The sequence below is a fragment of the Canis aureus genome, chromosome 13 (genome assembly GCF_053574225.1).
Source record: "Canis aureus isolate CA01 chromosome 13, VMU_Caureus_v.1.0, whole genome shotgun sequence".
Taxonomy (NCBI): Eukaryota; Metazoa; Chordata; class Mammalia; order Carnivora; family Canidae; genus Canis; species Canis aureus.
This window is the reverse complement of record NC_135623.1, coordinates 20,871,130-20,893,797: the sequence shown is the minus strand read 5'-3', so window position 1 is coordinate 20,893,797 and position 22,668 is coordinate 20,871,130. Positions and strand designations below refer to the sequence as shown.

The 22,668-nt window shown below is 39.4% G+C and overlaps 1 protein-coding gene and 1 long non-coding RNA gene across 14 annotated transcripts in view; one reads left to right on the top strand and one right to left on the bottom strand.

The window, feature by feature from the left end:
- PIK3R3 (phosphoinositide-3-kinase regulatory subunit 3) overlaps positions 1-22,668 on the bottom strand; it is a 139,837-nt gene that overhangs the window by 57,802 nt on the left and 59,367 nt on the right. The window contains exon 1 of one of the 7 annotated variants that reach the window (XM_077845148.1): positions 21,309-21,327. The exons of the other annotated variants lie outside the window; for them this stretch is intronic. The gene's annotated coding sequence lies outside the window, so the exon portion shown is untranslated. Of the gene's footprint in view, positions 1-21,308; positions 21,328-22,668 lie in introns of those variants that run through there. 7 annotated transcript variants of the gene reach the window in all.
- Positions 1-22,668, top strand: part of LOC144282047 (uncharacterized) — a 46,520-nt gene that overhangs the window by 14,318 nt on the left and 9,534 nt on the right. For 3 of the 7 annotated variants that reach the window (XR_013350422.1, XR_013350423.1, XR_013350414.1), the window contains exon 3: positions 13,228-13,590. The exons of the other annotated variants lie outside the window; for them this stretch is intronic. This is a non-coding gene — a long non-coding RNA (uncharacterized LOC144282047). Of the gene's footprint in view, positions 1-13,227; positions 13,591-22,668 lie in introns of those variants that run through there. 7 annotated transcript variants of the gene reach the window in all.

The window sequence follows — 22,668 nt, the reverse complement described above, 5'->3', positions numbered from 1 at the left end:
CAATGGTTAAGTGTCTGCCTTTGGCTCAGGGCATGATCCTGGAGTCCCAGGATCGAGTCCCACATCAGGCTCCCTGCATGGAGCCTACTTCTCCCTCTGCCTGTGTCTCTGCCTCTTTCTCTGTGTCTCTTATGAATAAATAAATAAAATATTTTTTTAAAATTAAGAATCAGAGTTAGGTACTTATGACCAAAGACTTTAATTCTGTAAGCCCAAACATATAGCACAGTGCCTGGTACACGGTATACACAATAAATGTGTTCATTCAACAGTGACTGACCTACTTATCCTAGGCTTTTGTTTCTCTCCATCCATAAAATAGGATGAAAGTAGTATCTACATCCTATGAGAATTAAGTGAGTCAATATATGCAAACTTAAAACAGTGTATGACACACTGCAATCAATAAATATTAGCTGTTAGATATAGGTGCTACACTAGATGACAAAGACAGTAATAAGACCAACTGTCCAGTGAGCAATTTAAATAAGTAAAATATATAATACCTACCTTTTAACCATATGCTATAGTTAAACACAGTTAAATTATTTTTAAAAAAGATTTTATTTGATAGAGAGAGAGAGAATGAGAGAGAGCAGGGACAAGTGGGGGGGTCACAGGGAGAAAGAGAATCAGGCTCCCTGCTCAGCTTGATCTCAGGACCCTGGTCAAGGGGTGAAGGCAGACACTTAACCAACTGAGCCACTTAGGTGCCTCAAGTAAAAGTATTTTTAAAGTGTATTTTAAAGGGTATTTATTATATGATTATATCTCAACTGAAAAAAAAGGGAGAGATGGGGGCACCTGAATGATGGATGCAGTCTGTTGCGTACCCAACTCTTGGCTCGAGTCGTGATTTCAGGGTTGTAAGACTAGCCCAGGGATCCCTGGGTGGCGCAGCGGTTTGGCGCCTGCCTTTGGCCCAGGGCGCGATCCTGGAGATCCGGGATTGAATCCCACGTCGGGCTCCCGGTGCATGGAGCCTGCTTCTCCCTCTCTCTCTCTGTGACTATCATAAATAAATAAAAATTTAAAAAAAAATTTAAAAAAATAAATAAATAAAAAAGACTAGCCCAGTGTCGGGCTCTGAAGCAGTCTGAGATTCTCTCTCTCTCCTCCTGCCCCTCCCGTCCACTCTCTCTCAAACAAATCTTTAAAAAGAAAAAAAGAGGGCAGCCTGGGTGGCTCAGCTGTTTAGTGCTACCTTCAGCCCAGGGCATGATCCTGGGGACCTGGGATTGAGTCTCGTGTCAGGATCCCTGCATGGAGCCTGCTTCTCCCTCTGCCTAGGTCTCTGCCTCTCTCTCTCTCTCTGTCTCTCATGAATAAATAAAAATCTTAAAAAAAAAAAAAAAAAAAAAAAGAAAAAAAAAAAGAGAGACTCAGAAAGGACAGGATGCCAGCATAAAATAAGGGCACTAAATCTAGAGAGAGTCAAGGAAAACAAGATAATATCCCAGACCAAAGAAGAGCGTGTATACAAAAAAAAAAAAAGCCCAAGAGAGAATTTAAAGAAATGCCTGAAACGCAGAGTACAAGGTGAGGAATAGTGGAAATTCATTTTAGCCACCTGTCACCTCCTGTATTCTTACCCCAGTGTAGCTGCCTCCCCACTAAATCATCTTCTCCTTGTTCATCATTCCATTATGTCCTCTGGGGCTTCCTCCCTGATCATTCCCCCTACACTGTAATTAAACTATCTTATAATTTCAGTATCTTTCCAGAAATTGTTTTTCCCCTACTTCCCGGCCTACTCTGAAACCTGGCTGTTCCCGAAGAACACTACTAAAATCTTGCAGCCCAAGCTCTTGGAAGGTTGCTCATTTTCCCACACCTTATGGATGTGGGCCTTTGTTCTTCCTTAGCTCTCAATTTTTCTAGAAAGCCTTTTATTCCTTTCATTCACACCTTAAAATTGATTATTTCCTTGACCCACTTTTTATTCTATACTTGCATCTAACCCCAAAGCTTCAAATTATATCTGTACTCTGATCTCAAAACATTATTTCCAACTACAGAGTCTTTTCTAAATTTCTGCGTGTCCAACAGAAGACACCTAACGTGTCAAGCACTGTAACAAGCACAGTGAATCAGACCAGTGCTTCTCACACTGTAATAAATTATAAATAACCTAGGGGTCTTATAAAAATGTAGAATATGGTTTGCTAGGTATGGTTTGGGGCCTGGAATTCTGCATTTCTAACAAGCTCCCAGGTGACACCAATGTTGCTGGTCCGAACTTTGAGTAGCAAGCAGCTTACAGAGGTCTCTCTTTGAAAAGCTTCTATGGGGTAAGAAAAAAAAAAAAAGGAAGTAGATTACAATAGCTAAAATACAGTTGATTTAATACATGTGGTTCTTTACTACCTCTAAAATCACTTCAAATTGGCAATAAAATATATTTTTAATGGCACAAACACAATAGCAGAGATGAGGAAACAACAGCTGATGATAACAAAATGTTAATAAAGAAAAAGAAAACAGTTGAATTTGATTGGTAGAATGCAAAACTGAAACCTAACCTGAAGAAAGTTTAATAAAAAAAAAAAAAATCTAATTCTGTACTGTACTCTAGGAAGTCAGAAATTAAAAGCACAACACATCTCTGAAGGGAAGATTGAGGGATGGGGCCGTAACCAGAACTGACAGTCTACAGAAAAAGTAGTTAGATCCTAGTTCTCCATCCCAACCCCCAAGCAATCAGGTAACTTCCTGCACAAATGCTGCCTGTTAACTTATAAGCCAAAGAAACAATTAGAAAGGCTCTAGATTCAGGGACCACCAAGCACAGCTGGGACTAGGGTTAAGTCCTTTATTGAAAACAGCAGAATTGGGGCACCTGGGTGGCTCAGCGGTTGAGTGTCTGCCTTTGGCTCAAGTCGTGATCCCACAGTCCTGGGATCAAGTCCCAAAGGCGTCTGCTTCTCTGCCTATGTCTCTGCATCTCTTTCATGGAAGAAAGGAAAGGAAAAGAAAGAAAACAGCAGCATTAAGGAAAAGATATATATACCAACCTCCTTCCCCACCTCAGTTTTCTTAACACTGAACCACCAAGCTTATATTCCCAGGGAGGAGTCAGGGAGATTTTTCTCTGGGGAAACTGACAAGAATCCAAAAAAGACCTAAAAATATGGATATTTGGGAGTTACCAATGAAAAAGATATTCACCATCTTCTCAACTTTCAGTGAAGGCCTCCAATTAACACAGCCACACACTGACAAGGATAGAGCTTCCAATCAGCTTTTTAGTATATCATTCTTAAATAAGAACTAAACTTTGAAAAGGAAGTTCTGACACATCCTACAACATGGAGGAGGAATCTTGAAGACATGTGTTCATGAAGAATCTTTGAGAAATAAGTCAGTCACAAAAGGACAAATATTGTGTTACTTCTCTTATATGAGGTAGCTAGAGTAATCAAATTCGCAGAGAGAAAGTAGAATGGTGGCTGCCAGAGGCTAGGGGGAAGAGGAATGGGAAGTTAGTGTTTAACAGGTTCAGAATTCCAGTGAGGGGGTGTCTGGTGGCTCAGTCAGTTAGGTATCTGCCTTCAGCTCAGGTCGTGATCCCAGGCTCCTGGGACGGAGCCCCAAGTCGAGCTTCCCTGCTCAGCAGGGAGTCTGCTTCTCCCCCCTCCCCCTGGCTTGTGCTCTCTTCTCAAATAAATAAATCTTAAAAAAAGAATTCCAGTTAGTTAAGATGAAAAAGGTCTGGAGATGGATGATAAGTTATGGTTACACAACAATGTGAGTGTACTTAATACCAAAGAATTGTACGCTTAAAAATTATTAAAATGTTGAGTCTGTTATGTATATTTACCATAATTTTTTAAAAGAACCAGAAGACATTTAAAAAGCTATCAAGGGCAGCTCCGGTGGCGCAGCAGTTTAGCGCCACCTGCAGCCCAGGGTGTGATCCTGGAGACCCGGGATCGAGTCCCACGTCAGGCTTCCTGCATGCATGGAACCTGCTTCTCCCTCTGCTTGTGTCTCTGCCTCTCTCACGCTCTCTCTGAATAAATAAATCTTTAAAAAAAATAAAAGTAAAAAAAAGGCTATCAAAATTAAATAAAACCAAAATCAAACCAAACAAAGGAACTTAGAAGTAAACAGAGAATTCAAGAAGAAAACATCACAGACACACAAAAAAGTATAACATCCTCAGGAAATACTGCATCTGTTAAATACAAACAAGATTTATAATAAATTAACATTAAAGAACAAGAGCCCTTACATATTAAAATTACAAGAGGTTTTTTTAAAAAACCTCAACTGACGAGCTGGCAAATAAACGAGGAAATCTCCCAAGAAGTACAACAAAAAGAGAAAGTAATGAAAATAGAAGATAAAGGGATCCCTGGGTGGCGCAGCGGTTTGGCGCCTGCCTTTGGCCCAGGGTGTGATCCTGGAGACCCGGGATCGAATCCCACGTCGGGCTCCCGGTGCATGGAGCCTGCTTCTCCTTCTGCCTATGTCTCTGCCTCTCTCTCTCTCTGTGTGACTATCATAAAAAATAAAAAATAAAATAAAATAAAATTCAGATTATTTAAAAAAAAAAGAAAATAGAAGATAAAATTATCAGAGGATAAACCCAGAAGACCCAATACTCAACTAACAGAAGTTCCAGAAAGCAGAGAGAAACATTTAAAGTATAAGAAAAAATATTCAAAAATGAAGGACACAAATTAGTCCACACCAAAGAGGCACCTAGGTGGCTCAGTCAGTTAAGCAGCTACCTTCAGCTCAGGTCATGATTCTGAGGCCCTGGGATCAAGCCCACATCAGATTCCTTGCTTTCTGCTTCTCCCTCTCCCTCCCACCCTGCTCATTCTCTTCTCTTTTTCTCCCTCTCTCGTTATCAAATAAATAAAATCTTTAAAAACAAAAAGTCCACAAGTATGCCACATAATAAATGAAAAAGATCCACATCAAAGTACATCCCTGTGGAATTTCACATCATGGATAAAGAGAAAAAAAAAAAAAAAAAAAAACATCACAAAGGACTAAGGCCTGGAATGTCTTTGAATTCCTCAACAGCAAGGCTGGAAACTAACAACACTAGAGAAAAACCTTTGAATTCTGATGGAAGATGATTTTTCAAGCTATAATTATATGTCCTGCCCAAATTACCAATTACATGAGGGTAGGACTGACATTTTCAGACATGCAAGATCTCAAAGAACTTATCTCTCTTGGAATCCTTTCTGAGGAAGCTCTAGCAAAAGGAAAAGATAAACCTAGGGGAAAAAAGATATGTAGGATTCAGGAAAATGGATGCCAATGCTAAGGAGAAAAGCAAAAGCAATCTCCAGGGTAATGGTGAACAGGAGTACCAGGATGACAGTTGTAAACAATAGTTGGGATTCTAGCAGTAGAATAAATGAAGGGCAGCTTAGTGGGTATGTTGAAGGGAAAAAAAAAATGGAAATAATTATCTAATGTTTAACTACACTGAGTGAGACAAGTTTTATTTTTTTTTTTTAAAAGCTTTTTTTTTTTTTTAATTTTTATTTATTTATGATAGTCACAGAGAGAGAGAGAGAGGCAGAGACATAGGCAGAGGGAGAAGCAGGCTCCATGCACCAGGAGCCTGATGTGGGATTCGATCCCGGGTCTCCAGGATCGCGCCCTGGGCCAAAGGCAGGCGCCAAACCGCTGCGCCACCCAGGGATCCCGAGACAAGTTTTATAGTTCTGTCACAGAGTATGGGGATAATGCTGTCATAAGTACATTTAAAATCAGGCAAACGTTTAAAATTTATGGAAATTATAAAATAAATAAAATTTATGGCAATTATTAATTTTGAAAAATTATAGAAGATGTAATCATAATATACTAATGGCTCACCTGTGAGCACTGTTTACATGATCATAACATGTAAATACTAAAAGATAATTAAAAGGGCACCTGGCTGGCTCAGTCAGTAGAACATAAAAACTCCTAATCTCAAGATTGTAAATCAAAGCCTCACTTTGGGTATAGAGGATACTTAAAAATAAAATCTTAAAAAAAAAAAAGATTTAAGAAACAATTATAATTGTCATATAAGTATTTTGGAAAAATGGGTAAAGAAGAAGAGTACGTAAGGCCTAAGAGAACTCCCCATCTTCCTTAGAAGGAGTCAATAGTATCTCATTATGAAAAACAGGGAGGTAGAAATCAGAAGAAAAAAACTGAAAGACTTAAATGTTAGCTCTGTAGATTAGAAACTGAGGATAAAAAGGGTACACCAGGGAACTGCTAGGGTTTTATTTTGGTGGGGTGGGGGGAGCCCACTACAAACCTTGAAGTCAATTTTTGACTTTTTAAATTATGAACTTATATTGTTTTGATGAAAATAAAAATCAGGGATCCCTGGGTGGCGCAGCGGTTTGGCGCCTGCCTTTGGCCCAGGGCGCGATCCTGGAGACCCAGGATCGAATCCCACGTCGGGCTCCCGGAGCATGGAGCCTGCTTCTCCCTCTGCCTATGTCTCTGCCTCTCTCTCTTTCTCTCTCTGTGACTATCATAAATAAATAAAAATTAAAAAAAATAAAAATAAAAATCATAGGCACCTGGGTGGCACAGTCAGTAAAGCATTGACTCTTGGTTTCGGCTCAGGTTGTAATCTCAGGGTCACGAGACTGAGCCCAGCATTGGGCTCCATGACCAGGGTGGAATGACCTTGAGAATCTCACTCCCTCTCCTTCTGCCCCTCCAGCTCTTGAGCATATATGCACTCCCCTCTCTCAAATAATCTTTAAAAAGAAAAGCCAAATTAAAAGAGTTTATTCTGATTCTGGCACTTAAAACTGATTTGGAAATTATCTCACCTCTCTAGGGCTTAGCTTCAACAATATGTTAAAGCCAATTCATATAGATTAGCAAAAGCTTATTGTTACATTTTCAGGAATTTTGCAAGCCAAAGTTATACATTCTTAAAAATTAAATTATATAAATGTACAATGAAGTTATATTAAAAATAAAGGTGGGGTGTGCACCTGGGTGGTTCAGCGCTTGAGCATCTGACTTTGGCTCAGTTCGTGGTCCCAGGATCCTGGAATCGAGTCCCACATCAGGCTGCCTGCATGGAGCCTGCTTCTCCCTCTGCCTCTGTCTCTGCCTCTCTCTGTGTGTCTCTCATGAATAAGTAAAATCTTTAAAAAATAATTAAAATTAAAAAAAAAAAAAAAGGTGGGGGCAGCCCCGGTGGCGCAGCGGTTTAGCGCCGCCTGCAGCCCAGGGCGTGATCCTGGAGACCCTGGATCGAGTCCCACGTCAGGCGCTCTGCATGGAGCCTGCTTCTCCCTCTGCCTGTGTCTCTGCCTCTCATTCTCTCTGTGTCTCTATGAATAAATAAATAAAATATTAAAAAAAAATAAAAATAAAGGTGGGGCACCTGGCTGGCTCAGCTGGTGGAGCATCCGACTCTGATCTGGGGTTGGGAGTTTGAGCCACCCCACAATGGGTATAGAGATTACATGGGGGCGGGGGGAAGAGGGTGCCTGGGTGGCTCAGTCAGTTAAGTGTCTGACTTCAGCTTGACTTTTGCTCAGGTTATGATCTCAGGGTCCTGGGATTGAACCCTGCAGCAGGCTCCTCGCTCAGCAGGGAAGTCTGTCCCTTTGTCCATCCCCCACTTGTGCTCTCTCTCAAATAAAATCTTTAAAGAAAAGGGGGGTGTTAATAAACACTCAAAATTCATTACTTCATTAAAATTTTACTGTTTTATTTACCTATCTACAATTGTTAACTGTATAGTAGTACTTTGTGCTACCACACATCTCTTTCAAACTCTTCATTCAGTATAACACATTGGTAGCTTAAAATCAGCCACAGTGGGAGTATTTACACTTCAGAAATCAGCAAATGCTACAAATCAGTGATTTATTGTTGTTATTTATTATCTACCAGGGGTCAGCAAACTATGGCCCTCTGTTTTCATACAGGGCAAAGAATGATTTTTATATCTTTTAAATATTTTTTTTAATTTTTATTTTTTTATGATAGTCACAGAGAGAGAGAGAGAGAGAGAGGCAGAGACACAGGCAGAGGGAGAAGCAGGCTCCATGCTCCGGGAGCCCGACGTGGGATTCTATCCCGGGTCTCCAGGATCACGCCCTGGGCCAAAGGCAGGCACCAAACCGCTGTGCCACCCAGGGATCCCCGATTTTTATATCTTTTAATAGCTGGAAATACACACAAGGAATAGGCAACACAGACCAAATGTGTGCTACTAAGCCTGAAGTATCCCCATCTGGCTCTCTACAATAAAAATTAATTAATTAATTAATTAATTAATTAATATTGCATCATCCCTGATCTAATAGAGAAAAATGTCCATTCAGTGTAATAATCTTAACTCTATGGCTGCAGCATTAGTGTAACATGAAATTAGATGGTGTTCAAAAACAAATATATCATCCTCACCATCCACGTCATTGAAAATGGTAAGAGCTCACTGTTTTGATGGCTGAGTAATACTCCATTGCATATACATATACCACATCTTTATTCATGTCTTCAGTGGACATCTGGGTTTCTTCCATAGTTTGACTATTGTGGACATTGCTGCTATAAACATGGGATGCAAGTGCCCTTTCTGATCACTATATTTGTATCTTTGGTGTAAATACCTAGTAGTACGATTGGTGGATGGTAGGGTAGCTCTATTTTTAACTTTTTGAGGAACCTTCATACTGTTTTCCAGAGCAGCTGTATCAGCTTGCCTTCCCACCAGCAGCGTAAGATTTCCTTTTCTCTCCATCCTTACCAACATTTGTTGTTTCCAGACTTGTTAATTTTAGCCACTCTGACTGGTGTGAGGTGGTATCTCATTATGGTTTTGATCTAAAGGGTATTATGCTAAGCAAAATAAATCAATTAAGAGAAAGACAATTATATGATTTCACTCGTGTGTGGAATTTTTTTTTAAGATTTTATTTATTTATTCATGAAAGACAGGAGAGAGAGAGGCAGAAACACAGGCAGAGGGAGAAGCAGGCTCCATGCAGGGAGCCTGATGTGGGACTCGATCCCAGGATCACGCGCTGGGCCAAAGGCAAGCACTAAACCACTGAACCACCCAGGGATTCCCTCGTGTGGAATTTAAGAAACAAAACAGGATCATAGAGGAAGAGAGGGAAAAATAAGACGAAATCAGAAAGGCAGACAAACCATAAAGAGACTTAACTATAGGAAACAAACTGAGGGTTGCTGGAGGAGAGAGGAGGGGGAATGGGGTAACTGGGTAATGAGCACTGAGTGTTACATGCAACTGATTAAATCACTGAACCCTACCTCTGAAACTAATAATACTCTGTACGTTAATTGAATTTAAATAAAACTTAAAAAAAATATCTTCCTTACCAAGCCTATTCCTCCGGTGTACTCTATCCTAATAATGGGCATCACTATGCATTTGTTAAACTCATAGAACTATACTCCAAAAAGACCAAATTTTACTATATGTAATTTTTTAAAATTTTATTTAAATCACATGTGGAACTTTTTATATGAAGATGCTTCAAACTCCCTAGAAATTCTGATTCAGCTGATCCAGAATCAGACCTGAGCATCTGTGGGTTTTTTTTAAAACACAGCTGACAATTCTGATTAGGGGAAAAAAAAAAAAAAAAACCTGTTCCTTTTTTAAGTTATTTTAATTCGTTAACATACAGTGTTATATTAATTTCAAATATAGAATTTAGTAATTCAACAATTCTATACATCACCCAGTGCTTATCACAAGCTTACTCCTTAATCCCCATCACCTGTTTAACCCATCCCCCCACCCACTTCCCTCTGGTAACCATCAGTTTGTTCACTATAATTAAGAATCTATCTCTTGGGGCACCTGGGTGGTTCAGTTGGTTAAGCATCTGCCTTTGGCTCTGGTCATGATACCAGGGTCCTGGGATCGAGTCCTGAGTCAGATTCCCTGCTCAGTAGGGAGTCTGCTGCTCCTTCTGTTCCTCTCCTCCCCGCTCCCCAACATTTGTGTTTTTTGTCTCTATATCAAATAGATAAATCAAATCTTAAAAAATATATATTTGTCCTTTTCCCTTTGTTGATTTCTTAAATTCCACGAATGAAATCACATGGCATTTGTCCTTCTCAGACTTATTTAACTTAGTATTTCACTTATTTCACAATCCAGGTCATTGCAAATGGTAAGATTTCACTTTTTATGGCTGAATATTATACTGTACACATATCATATCTTTATCCATTCATTAATTGTTGGACACTTGGGCTGATTGCATAATTTGGCCATTATAGATAATGCTGCCATAAACATGGGGGTGCACAAATACCTTTGAATTAGTGTGTTTGCATTCTTTGGGTAAATACCTGGTAATGTGATTGATGAATCATAGGGCAGTTCTATTTTTGACTTTTTGAGGAACCTCCCTACTGTTTTCCAGAGTGGCTGCACCAGTTTGCATTGCCACCAATAGTGCATAGGGTTTCCTTTTTCTCCACATTCTCATAAATACCTGTTGTTTCTTTTGTTGACTTTAGTCATTGACAGGTGTGATGTGGTATCTCATTGTAGTTTTGATTTGCATTTCCCTGATGATCAGCGATAACATCTTTTCATCTGTTGGCCATCTGGATGCCTTTTTAATTGGATTATTCATTTTCTAGGTGTTGAGTTTTATAAGTTCCTTACATATTTTGGATACTAATCCTTTGTTAGATATATCATTTACAAATATTTTCTCCCATTCTGCTGGCTGCCTTTTAGTTTTCTTGATTGTTTCCTTCGCTCTTCAGAAGCTTTTTATTTTGATGTAGTCCCAATAGTTTATTTTTACTTTTGTTTCCCTTGCCTCAGAAGACATATCTAGAAAAAAGTTGCTATAGCCAATGTCAAAGAGGTTATTGCTTGTGTTCTCTTCTAGGATTTTTATAGTTTCATGTCTCAGCATTTAGGTCTTTAATCCATTTGGAATTTAATCTTGTGTATGGTGTAAGAAAGTGGTCCAGGTGGTGCTTGGCTGGCTCAGTCAGTAAAGCATGCAACTCTTGATCTCAGGGTCATGAGTTCAAGCCCCAAGTTGAGTGTTGAGTTTACTTAAAAATAAAATAAAAATTGAATTTTTTAAAGAGTGGTCTACTTTCTTTCTTTTCCATGTACTCTCCAGTTTTCCCAATACCATTTGTTGAAGAGACTGTTCTTTTCCCACTGGATATTCTTTCCAATTTTTTGAAGATTAATTTGACCATATAGTTGTGGGTTTATTTCTGGGTTTCTATTCTGTTCCATTGATTTATGTGTCTATTTTTGTGCCAGTATCATACTGTTTTGATTACTACAGCTTTGTAATATAGCTTGAAGTCTGGAATTGTGATGCCTCCAGCTTTGCTTCAATTTTTCAAGATTGTTTTGGCTACTTGGGAGGGGAACCCTGTTCCTAATCCCACAAATGTATTCTGACTTCTATCTCTACAGCTTTCCCACTTACTCCAATGCTCCCCATGTTCTTTCCCCTCTATGAGACCTCCAATTCCACAAATTCATTACTTTCTATACTGTACTGGTTTTCATGGCCCCTCTATCTCAACTAATACCTTTGTCTCTTTTGTCCCTTTTTTCTTCTCAACTGTACCTACCTGGCAAGACCCCAATCACAGCTCAATCAATTTTCATGCTTTTTCTGCTCTCTCCTTGGGCTGCTGGGGGTGGGGGGACTCTACCATTTTCAATATGGTTTCGCTAGTAATGATCTTCAATCACAAGCAGACCCTCAACATGATCCAAATATCTTTCCCAGGGTACCTGGGTGGCTCAGTTGTTTAAGCATCTACCTTCGGCTCAGGTCATGATCCAGGGTCCTGGAATTGAGCCCCATGTCAGGCTCCCTGATTAGTGGGAGTCTGTTTCTCTCTCTCCTTTAGCCCCTCCCTCTATCATGCTCATTCTCTCACTCGCTCTCAAATAAAATCTTTAAAAATTTTAATTTTAATTAAAAAAAACATTTTTTAAAAAGAAAAAATGTATCTTTCCCTAGATTTCTCTCTCCCATTCTTCACTACAACTACTTCAAATGTTCTCCACCTTCCTCAAGCATCACATTTCACCTCTCTTCACTTATTTTTTTTAGCAAATCCCATTTCACCCCCTATATAAGAGAGAAAATAAAAATTGTGCACAGGGGTACCTGGGTAGCGCAGTCAGTTAAGCATCTGACTCTTGGTTTTGGCTCAGGTTGTAATCTCAGGGTCAAGAGATGGAGTCCTGTGTCAGGCTCCAGGCTCAGCATGGAGTCTGCTTAAGACACTCTCCTTCTCCCTCTGCCCCTCCCCACTGCATTCGCTCTCTCTCTCAAATAAATAAATCCTTATTTTAAAAATTGTGTGCAAAAAAAAATTGTGTGCAGAAAGCTACTTCAGTTTCCTGCCATTTACTTATAAATGTGCACCTACGCTCATTTTTTTCTTTCTCATCTAAATTAGTCCCTCTACCAAATACTCTGGATCTCATCTGCTTTCAGTCTTCCACCACCCTCTTCCTACTCTAGCTCTCCTGCTGTATTGGCTCCTTTCTTACCAGTTTTTTAAGAACGCCCATTTCATTCAATTACAGGGCCCTGACAGAAGTTGTTCTTTTGGATTATAAATTCTTTTGAAGAGGTGATGGAAAGCTTTATGGCTTCTCTCAAAAAAAAAACAAAAAAAACCATATCCATAAATACCTGGGTAAGAACCCATACTGCATAACTTCCATTCTTTTTTCCTTCATACCCAAGCTTTATCAAAGAGGTGTACATTGTCTCTCTCCACTTAAATTCTCTCCTGAGTCTATTGCAATCCTGCCTCCTAACCTCACAACTCCACTAAAAACACTCTTGCCAAGGGTCAGTGACCCTTGTTGCTAACTTCAGTAGACATTTTTCAGTCCTTATCTACAGAAGGTGATGCTGCTAGTAATTCTCTTTTTTTTTTTTTTTAATTTTTATTTATTTTATGATAGTCACAGAGAGAGAGAGAGAGAGGCAGAGACACAGGCAGAGGGAGAAGCAGGCTCCATGCACCGGGAGCCCGACGTGGTACTCGATCCCGGATCTCCAGGATCGCACCCCAGGCCAAAGGCAGGCGCCAAACCACTGCGCCACCCAGGGAACCCTAATTCTCTCCTTTTTTAAAACACTAGCTTTACTCAGCACCTGAGACCTTCTATTCCTCTATACTTTTTCTACTTCTCTAGAACTTTTTAAGATTTGTTCATTTATTATTTTACAGAAAGAGCAGAACATGAGCAGGAGAGGCAGAAGGAGGAAGACAGAGAACCTCAAGCAGACTCCACAGCGACCATGGTGCCCAATGCGAGTCATGATCCCACAACCCTGATATCATAACCCAAGCCAAAACCAAGAGTCAGACATCTGACTGTGCCACCCATATGCCCCTCTGGACATTCTTTCTAAATCTGCCATAGGCAACTTTTCCCAGCATTTGGGGGTATCATTAGAGATCTATCTTTGGCTGTCTCCTTACCTACCACTCTACATAGCAAAGACATCACAGACTGGCAGTCCACAAGGCTGATTTTAATTGTCAGAACTCTACACCTGTTACAATAAATATTCTCCCCCACCAACTCCACTATTGGAATGTTTGATTTGCCAACACTTAAGTTAGGGAATTCCATATCAAAATCTTCATTTCTGACTTATCCCAAAAAACTGGGAAGTGGAAATCCTGAACCTATTACCACAAAGCAATACTCTCTAGAGGCTCCCAAATACCTATAGTATCAGGTGTTATTTTCATTTTGCTGGTGTAGTATTTAAAATATCCAGCCTGTTTCACTCGATGTTACTTATAGACATGTAAGTTTGCAACACTATGCTATGTACACTTTCCTGGGGTAATTTCATGCTGTAGACCTCCAAATCTTATTTCCAGCCACCCAGTCCTCACCTGACTAATTTTTTTTTAAGATTTTTATTCAAAAAAATAAAAATAAAATAAATAAAGATTTTCTTTATTCACTCATAAGAGACACAGAGAGAGAGGCAGAGACACAGGCAGGGGGAGAGAAGCAGGCTCCATGCAGGGAGCCCAACACAGGACTCGATCCCAGGACTCCAGAATCACGCCCCAGGCTGAAGGCAAACACTTAACCGCTGAGCCACCCAGGGATCCCCTAATTTCTATGTGTAATTCATTCTCAGTACCTCCTCAGGGAACCTTCTCAGATACCCCCTTCCCCTGGAGACTGAGGTGCCCTCTATTTGATACCATAAGTATTCCCTATTACAGTAATTGTCTCTACGAAAATAATTTTCTTGTGGTCCCTCTTAGCCTACAAGATCCTAGAAAGCTCTGTATCCTGGCCATCATTGTGGGATTGAGTCCCACATCGGGTTTCCTGCATGGAGCCTCCTTCTCCCTCTGCCTGTGTCTCTGCCTCTCTCTCTCCCTCTCATGAATAAAAAAAAAAAAAAAAAAGCCTTTTAATACTTTGTGTGATAATATGAAAAATGCACATAAAACAGTTCTGCACAATGCAATATAATGGATATCTTGAGGAAAAACATTTATGTGATTGACTTGCAACTGCTTTCTTCACAGAACTCTTCTTTTACTTAAAAGAATGACTAACAAACTATAATTACTCAGACTTGAGTTTTGGCAGACATATTTCTTAGAAATAAAGTAAGCCTATCACTTTACAGAAAATCACAGTATTTGTTGTCACTGATAAAATCAAGCTTTAAAAAAATATATTAGAATTTTGCAAACCTTGAATGCTTCCCAGTAAACTTAAAAACTGTTCTGCTGAAGGGCGCCTGGGTGGCTTAGTCAGTTAAGCATCTGCCTTTGGCTCAGGTCGTGACCTCAGGGTCCTTGGATCCAGCTCCACTTCAGGCTCCCTGCTCAGCAAGAAGCCTGCTTCTTTCTCTCCCTCTGCTGCTCCCCCTCTGTGAGCACTCTCTCTCAAATAAATTAATAAAATCTTAAGAAAAAAAAAAAACTGTTTTGCTGAGATCAATGGTGAAATTAATGTGATTACTTCACATTGCAGAGTAACATGTGAAAACATTTGAAGATCTACATAATTCAGTCAACCGATATTTCCAGAAAGAATGCTATAAACAATGTTTGTATCCCTAGAAAATTCATGTTAAATTCTAACTCCCATAGTGATATTATTTGGATGTGAGTCTCTGAGAGGTGATTAGGTCATGAGGGTGGGGCCTTCATGAATGAGATTAGCACCTTATAAAAGAGAACTCAGAGAGCTGCCTTGTCCCTTCTTCCACCTGAGGACATAGTGAGAACACAGCCTGTAAGTGGGCCCTCATCAGATACTGAATCTGATGGTACCCTGATCATGGACTTCTCAGCCTCTGAGCTGTGAATAAATGTCTGCTGTTGGGGCACCTGGGTGGCTCAGTCAGTTAAGTGTTCGACTCTTGATTTCAGCTCAGGTCATGATCTCATGGTCCTAGGATCCAGTCCTACATGGGGCTATGCTCAGCACAGAGTCAGCTTATCCCTCCCACTCTCTGCTCCTCCCCCTGCTCGTGTTTTCTCTCTCAATAAAAAAAAAAATTTTAAATGTCCGCTTTGATAAGCCATACAGTCTATATAGTACTTTTGTTACTACAACCCAAACAGACAACAACAAAGACCAATTAATTCATAGTGTTACAAAATCATGCATGGGTAAGAAATCCATTAAAGTGTAAGACCAGTCTATATAGTACTTTTGTTACTGCAACCCAAACAGACTACAACAAAGACCAATTAATTCATAGTGTTACAAAATCATGCATGGGTAAGAAATCCATTAAAGTGTAAGACCAATGGACTGTAACATAACAGAGTATGAAAAGTTCTTCGATATAGTTTCTGATTCTACATTTCCAATAATCTTTAAAAAACTACCACTTGTCAAAAAAAAAAAAAAAAAAAAACCACTACCACTTGTCAAGTTTTGGTGTAGTATCAAGGAAGAACTTAAATATTAATATTTAATATTTAAATCCTAAATTTAAATAAAGTTTAAATTTAAATCCTGTTTGCAACTATGTGTTTGTATGAGGCAAAATTTTTCTTCATAGACTTCAACCAAAATAACATATCACAACAGATTGAAAGAGCAGCTATAAGAATCCATCTGCCTCTTATTAAACCAGAGATTAAAGAGACTTGAAGAAATGTCAACCAATGCCATTCTTCTAACTAAATTTGTTTTGGAAATTAAATTATTTTTCATTAAAAATATGCCTTTTATGTTCCATATAACAGTTTTGTTATTTTTAAATAAAATAACATTTTAAAAGTTTCTCAGTTTTAATTTCTAATATAGTAACAACAGATATAACTCGCATAAAAAGTCTGTAGGGGGGATCCCTGGGTGGCGCAGCGGTTTGGCGCCTGCCTTTGGCCCAGGGTGCGATCCTGGAGACCCGGGATCGAATCCCACATCGGGCCCCCGGTGCATGGAGCCTGCTTCTCCCTCTGCCTGTGTCTCTGCCTCTCTCTCTCTCTCTCTCTGTGACTATCATGAATAAATAAATAAAAATCTTAAAAAAAAAAAAGTCTGTAGGGCCTTCAATAATGTTTAAGAGTGTAGAGGGTCCCAAAACAAAAAGGTTGGGGGGTACCTGGTTGGCTCAGTTAGTAGAGCATGCGGCTCTTGTTCTTGGAGTTGTAAGTTCAAGCCCCACATTGGGTGTAGGGATTGCTTAAACAAAAACAAAAAAAAACAAAAACAAACAAACAAAAAAAAAAAACAGAAGAAAAAGAAAAATATATTGAAAAGCAAAAAGTTTAAGAACCACTGATCTTTGTTTCAAAAAGGGACTTTTTTCATTATCCCCTTTATTTATGTACAAAAATTCAGGTGTATTCAGTTTATATATGAATTGTACCTTGAAACAAAAGGAACAAAAAAAAGGGGGGCTAGAATAAAGAAGAGGCTCAAGTTCTGTTCCTACAACCTATTCAGAAAGCCATATTTGTTAAGGAACAAAACATGCTCAATGAAGGAAATGAGAATATGCCAGCCCAAAATATGCCACTTTGGCATATTACTTCGAGCTGAAGGCAATAAGAAATAGCAAACACAGGAGGAATTCTTTGCCCTCTCTCTTTCTGCCTAAAAAACAGGGCATATATTTCCTTTTTTTTTTTTTTTTTGTAAAGATATATTTATTTATTCATGATAGACTTAGAGAGAGAGAGAAAGAGAGAGAGAGGCAGAGACACAGGAGGAGGGAGAAGCAGGCTCCATGCCGGGAGCCCAACGTGGGACTCGATCCCGGGACTCCAGGATCGCGCCCTGGGCCAAAGGCAGGCGCTAAACTGCTAAGCCACCCAGGGATCCCCTATATTTCCATTTATAAAGATATCTCCCTTTCCTATACCATGAAGAGGAGAATGACTCTTAACCATGGAGATTATTCTTAGCACAGGTTGCAGCCAACTTATGTCTACAGAAAACATGCTTTATTAAAAGAACCCTTATCTTCCATTAGCTTCTCCCACATATTTACCTCCCCATAATTTGCTGCCCCCACAAGCCTTTTATTTTGTTTAATCACTTCTCCACTATTTGCCACTCTTTCTTAAAATGGTATACAAACTCTCACCAGTTTTGAGAAGATAAACAAAATAGGTAAACCTCTAGCTAGACTTAGAGCTAAAAGAGTTCAAATAAAATCAGAAATGAAAAAAAAAAAAAACAAATGAAAGAGAGATTACAACTGATACCACAGAAATACAAAGGATCAAAGGAGACTGCTATGTATAAAATATTGCCCAAAAAGCTAGACAACCCAGAAATGTGGATAAATTTTTAGAAACATACAACCGGGGACACCTGAGTGGCTCAGTCAGTTAAGTGTCTGCGTTGGGCTCAGGTCATGATCCTGGGGTCCTGGGATCAAGCCCCATGTTGGGCTCCCTGCTCAGTGAGGGGCCTGATTCTCTTTCTCTCTCTCCTATCCCCTCCCCACCCAATACACGCACTCCCTCTCACTCTATCTCAAATAAATAAATAAAATACATATATTTTTAAAAGATTTTATTTATTTATTCATGAGACACAGAGAGAGGCAGAGACACAGGCAGAAGGAGAAGCAGGCTCCCTGTAGGGAGCCTGATGCGGAACTCGATCCCAGGACCCCAGGATCTCGACCTGAGGTGAAGGCAGATGCTCAACCACTGAGCCACCCAGGTGCCTTAATAAAATATTTTTTTTAAAAAAAAGAAACAAACAAAACAAACAAAAAAAACATACAACCCCCCATGACTGAATCATGAAGAAATAGGAAATCTGAACAGACTGATTTACTAGTAAGGAGATTAAGTCAGTAATCAAAAGCCCCCCAAAAACAGAAGTCCAGGACCAGATGGCTCTCCACTAGTGTATCCTACCAAACATTTAAAGAATATCACTCCTCAAATTCTTCCAAAAAGCAAAAGAGGAAACACTGCTGAACTCAATTTGCAAGGTCAGCATTACACTTATGTCCAAACTAGAGAAAAATACTATAAAAAAATTTCAGGGAAGCCTGGGTGCCTCAGTGGTTGAGCGTCTGCCTTCAGCTCAGGGCGTGATCCCGGAGTCCCAGGATTGAGTCCCACATCAGGCTCCCTGCACGGAGCCTGCTTGTCCCTCTGCCTAGGTCTCTGCCTCTCTCTCTCTCTCTCTCTCTCTCTGCCTCTCTGCCTCTCTCTCTCGCTCTCTCTCTCTGATGAATAAATAAAATATTTTAAATAAATAAAATTAGAAATGGGGTCATATATATAATAACTTAAAAAAAAAAGATGCCCAGTCTTACCTTTTAAAAAAAAAAAAAAAAGATTATTCATTTGAGAAACAGTATACATGCACAAGCAGGGGGAGGAGCAAAGGGAGAGGGAGAAGGAGATTCCCCACTGAGCATGGAGGCAGGGCTGATCCAGGACCCTGAGATCATGACCCAAGCTAAAATCAGATGCTTAACTGACTGAGGCACCCAGGTGCACTATTCTTACCAGTTTTATTCAGCATACTATTGGAAGTCATAGCCAGAGCAATGAGTTATAGAAAATAAAATTATCCAAATCAGAAAGGAAGAGGTAAAACTGCCTCTATTTGCAGATGACAATGTATTATATATAGAAAACCTTAAAGACTCCACAAAAAAACTGTTAAACAGGGGATCACTGGGTGGCTCAGCGGTTTGGTGCCTGCCTTTGGCCCAGGGCGCAATCCAGGAGTCCCGGGATCGAGTCTCAGGTCAGGCTCCCGGCATGGAGCCTGCTTTTCCCTCCTCCTGTGTCTCTGCCTCTGCCTCTCTCTCTCTCTCTCTCTCTCTCTCTCTCTATCATAAATAAATAAATAAATCTAGAAAAAAAATCTTGTATAATAATACAAGAAAACTTCTCTCTAAAAAAAAAACTGTTAAACAAATTCAGTAAAGTTGCAAGATACAATTTCAATATATATAAAAATCAGTTGCATTCCTATATACCTATCAGAAAAAGAAATTAGGAAGTCTCATTTATAACTGCATCAAAAAGAATGAAATACCTAAGAACAAATTTTAACCATAGAGATGAAAGATCTCTGTACTGAAAACCATAATGCACTGATGAAAGAAACTGAACACACAAAAATGGAAACATATTCCATACTCATGAATTAGAAAAATTAATATTGTTAGAATGTCCATACTATTCAAAGCACTCAACAAATTCAATGCAATCCCTATCAAAATTCCATTGGTATTATTTATAGAAATAGAATAAACAATCCTGAAATTTGTATAGAACCACAAAAGACGGGATCTCTGGGTGGTTCAGAGATTCAGCGCCTGCCTTCAGCACAGGGCATCATCCTGGAGACGGGGGATTGAGTCCCACATCCTGCATGGAGCCTGCTTCTCTCTCTGCCTGTGTCTCTGCCTCTCTCTCTCTCTCTCTCTCTCATGAACAAATAAATAAAATCTTAAAAAAAAAAAAGAACCACCAAGACTCCAAATAGGCAAAGTATAAACTTAAGATAAGGAAGTATCACACTTCCTAATTTCAATCAATATTACAAAACTCATCAAAAAGTACAGTATTGGCATAAAAACAGACACACAGATCAACAGAATGAAACAGCCCAAAAATAAATCCACATATATATGTCAATTAATTTATGAGAAAAGAACCAAAAATATACAGTAGACATATTCTCTTCAGGGCAGTGCCTGGGAAAATTGGACAGCCACATGCCAAAAAAAAAATGAAACTGGACCACTATCTTCTACCATACACAAAAATGAACTCAATGTGGATTAAAGATTTGAGTGTAAGACCTGAAACCGTAAAATTTCTAGAAGAAAACATACACAGTAAACTCCTTGACCTCAGTCTTGGTGATAATTTTTTATTTTTATTTTTTGAAGATGGCCCTGGGCCAAAGGCAGCGCTAAACTGCTGAGCCACCCAGGCTGCCCTTGGTGATAACTTTTTAAATTTGACACCAAAAGCAAAGGCAACAAAAAAGTAAGATTACATCAAACTAAAAAGCTTCTGCACAGCAAAGGAAACCATCAACAAAATGAAACAGGAGCCTACCAAATGAGAGAAAATATCTGCGAATCATATTTGACAAAGGACTAATATCCAAAATATATAAAGAATATATCTTAATAGCAAAAAACAATCCGATTAAATGGGCAGAGGATCTAAATAGATATTTTCCCAAGACATACAGATGGCCAACAGGTCCACGAAAAGGTGCTCAACATCACTAATTACCAGGGAAATGCAAATAAAGACCATAATGAGATATCCCCCTAATACCTGCTAGAATGGCTATTCTCAAAAAGACTAGAAGTAACCAGTGTTGGAGATGATGTGGAGAAAAGGGAGCCCTTGTGCACTATTGGTGAGAATGCAAATTGGTGCAGCAACTATGGAAAACAGTATGGACAATCCTCAAAAAATTAAAAATAAAAAAAAATAAAATAAAAATTAAAAATAGAGCTACTGCATGATCCAGCAATTTCACTTCTGTGTATTTATGTGAAGAAAACAGAAACACTAACTCAAAAAGATATCTGCATTCCCATGTTCAATGCAGAATTACAGAATTACTTACGACAACCAAGATATCAAAACAGCCTAAGAATGAATGGATAAACTGTGATACACACACACACACACACACATGTGTGTGTACACACATAAATATTATTTGGCTATTACAAAAAAAAAATCCTGCCATTTGTGACAACATGAACAGACCTTGAGATCATTATGCCAAGTGAAATACGACAGAGAAAGACACATACTGTATAATCTCACATATGGAATCTACAAAAACTCACAGACAACAGATGGGTAGTTGCCAGTGGTAGGTGGGAGATGGTCGAAATGGGTGAAGGTAGTCAAAGGGTACAAACTTGCAGCTATAAAATAAATCATAGGGATATAATGTACATCATGGTGACTACAGTTAATAATTCTGTATTGTATATTTGAAAGTTGCTAAGAAGGGCACCTGGGTGGTTCAGTTCGTTAAGCATCCAACTCTTGGTTTCAGTTTAGGTCTTGCTTTCAGGGTTGTGGGATCGAGCCCTACATCAGGCTCCATGCTCAGTGTGGAATCTGCTTGAGATTCTTTCCCCCTCCCTCTCTGCTATTCTCCCTGTCTACAAGCATGCTCTCTAAAACAAAATCTTTTTTAAGAAGTTGCTAAGAGGTGCGACTGGGTGGCTCAATCAGTTAAGCATCTGCCTTTGGCTAGGGTCATGGTTTCAGGGTCTTGGGTTTGAGCCCCACGTTGGGCTCCCTGCTTGGCAGGGAGTCTGCTTCTCCCTCTCCATCTGCCACTCCCCCTGCTTGTGCACCCTCTTGCTCTGCGTGCTCTCTCAAGTAAATAAATAAAATCATAAATAAATAAATAAAAAGTTGCTAAGAGGGTAAGTCTTAAAAGTTCTCATCACAAGAAGAAAAATTACAACACATGATGATGCATGTTAACTAGACTTAACTACGGTGATCACTTTGCAATATATATATATTGAATTGTGTTGTACACCTGTAACTAATATAATGTTATATTCAATTGTAGCTCAATAAAAAAGAAAAATGGCATATCAACTGTCAAGCTTAACTGCTACTTTGGGTTTCTACTTCTTTCCTGTGAAGCTTCCTGGGTATATGAGTAATAAACCTTTTCTCCTGTTAAACCAGTGTTTGTCAGCCTAATTCACAGACCCTAGAAACTGAACCTATGAGAGTAGAGGAAAAAATTTTTTTCCTGCCTTACATTTAAGTAAAGATGACACAGTAGACACCAAAAACATCAGTAATTCATAGGGTATTTCTTTTTTTTTTTAAGTTTTTTAAAATTTATTTATTCATGGGAGACACACACACACACACACACACACACACACACAGAATGGCAGAGACACAGGCAGAGGGAGAAGCAGGCTCCATGCAAGGAGCCCGATGTGGGACTCGATCCCAGGTCTCCAGGATCACACCCTGGGCTGCAGGCAGCACTAAACCACTGCGCCACCGGGGCTGCCCCATAGGGTATTTCAGTTATCACTAAACCAGACCTAAGTAACACATGCACAACCAAAATGACAAATAAAAAGCAGTCATCTCTGTATTAAGTAAAAGTCCCTAACTCGTCTGGCTTAGTCAGCTATTAGTGGTAGGTTAAAATAACTAGAA